This window comes from Austrofundulus limnaeus, unplaced genomic scaffold, assembly GCF_001266775.1.
Source record: "Austrofundulus limnaeus strain Quisiro unplaced genomic scaffold, Austrofundulus_limnaeus-1.0 Scaffold299, whole genome shotgun sequence".
NCBI lineage: Eukaryota > Metazoa > Chordata > Actinopteri > Cyprinodontiformes > Rivulidae > Austrofundulus > Austrofundulus limnaeus.
This window is the reverse complement of record NW_013952701.1, coordinates 487,911-489,702: the sequence shown is the minus strand read 5'-3', so window position 1 is coordinate 489,702 and position 1,792 is coordinate 487,911.

Below are 1,792 nucleotides of genomic sequence, written 5' to 3'. Positions count from 1 at the left end.
TTTTTTTTAAAAAAAAGATGAAAATCAGTTATGTGAATAGAGAATTTCAATCCCCAAAAACATTCAAGGACTTTCAAGGACAAGTGTAACTTTTAGCTATTAAAGCTAAATTAGCTATATTAGCTATTAATTAGGTGTGAACGATAGCCATGTGATGTGAGTATCAGTCACATGGAGGCAGGACTCAAAAGCCTGAATTTTGCCTGAAACTCTCAGACTGAAGAAGTCTCTTGGAGGAGAGACGAAACGTTTCATTAGAGAAGAACCTGTAAAGAAGACCTATACTATTTTTTTCTTTTTGATTTTTTACCTGGATTACTGAGATGCATCAGGACGTTCTTATCAGTGTTTAAAAGAGGACATGTTAAAACTATGTTTAGTCAAAGTTAAACATGAAACATCAAAGTTCATTACAAGTGGCCCTTCGAGGGTCACCATAATGCTCATGCGGCCCTCTGTGAAAATGAGTTTGACACCCCTGCATTATAGCGTATAGTTACATCCTGTCTAATTAATTTCTTTTAACCATTTAGGTGAAAAGGATTTATGTTGCATTGTTAGCACTATTTATGACATTTAGTTTTTTATCATTTAAGATATGCACTGATTTATTAATTTTTTTGTAACAAACATAATTCTGCAGACCAGTGAAGCTCCAGATAATCGCCTGAGCTCATTCAAAACAGAGAAACATCTATTTCTCATGTGTGATGATGTGACAGACCGAGCTGACCTCTGATTGGCTGGAGGAGCACAGAGGTGAGGTAAAAGGTCATCAAGGGGTTGTGCAGGGGCAAATCAACGCCTTGTCCAAAATCTACTTTTCAGACTCTGTGTGTGTGTGTGTGTGTGTGTGTGTGTTTGAGGAGGGGCTGAGGGATGAGAGACGATCTGTCTCCCATGGCGACAGGCTGGACGGTGGACCCTTCTACTTCCTCTAAATATTTACAAAAAGCTGACCAATCAGCGTGGAGCAGATGATGGCCACCAGACTCTACGTAAAGAAGTTGGTTCAACATGTGTCTCTGAGCGTCTTTATGTTTGGACTTATTAAACACATTATCCCAGTCAGACTAACCTTTTTTTGTGCTAACCAAGTATAAAAATCTCAATTTCTCACTTAACTTAGGTTTCCTACTAATAGAGTCAATATTTATTGTAATATTTATACGGCGCTTCAACACGTGAATAAACATACAGCAAAGCACACAAACACATCATAAAAAGTTTCCTAAACTCTCAAGAGCTCATACTAACAATGTCTCTTTTATAAACACACTAAAATTTCGTCCAAACATGGAAAAAACATGTTTTCTGTTAGCCACTCTCTCGTGCACGCAGACACTCACACACACGGATACGTGAGGCGTGCGCGTGTGCGCAGTGAAAGTGCTCTGCCTGCCTGTTTGAACGAACAGTAAATGAATAAAATGTGTTTGAGCCGCTGAGAGGAAGTGGTTTCCAGACCGCCTCAGCATGTTGGAAACAGCTGTTTGTGCACAATGTGTGTGTGTGTGTGCGCGCGCGTGTGCATGTAAGTGAGCTTGTTCCTGAGCAGCATATTTTCATCCTGTGTGTTTGCATCCAGTTGTGTATCTCTTTGCGTGTGTTTCTATGCAGTTCCTCTAGTGCTCGTCTTGTGTGTGTGTGTGTGTGTGTGTGTGTGTGTGTGTGTTGGTGCTCCTTTGGTGACATTTGGGGACAAAAATCCTACCTTTGGGGACAACTGGTGCATTTTGGGACAAAAGTCAAGTCCCCATTTGGTTTAAATGCCATTGGTGGGTTGGGGGTT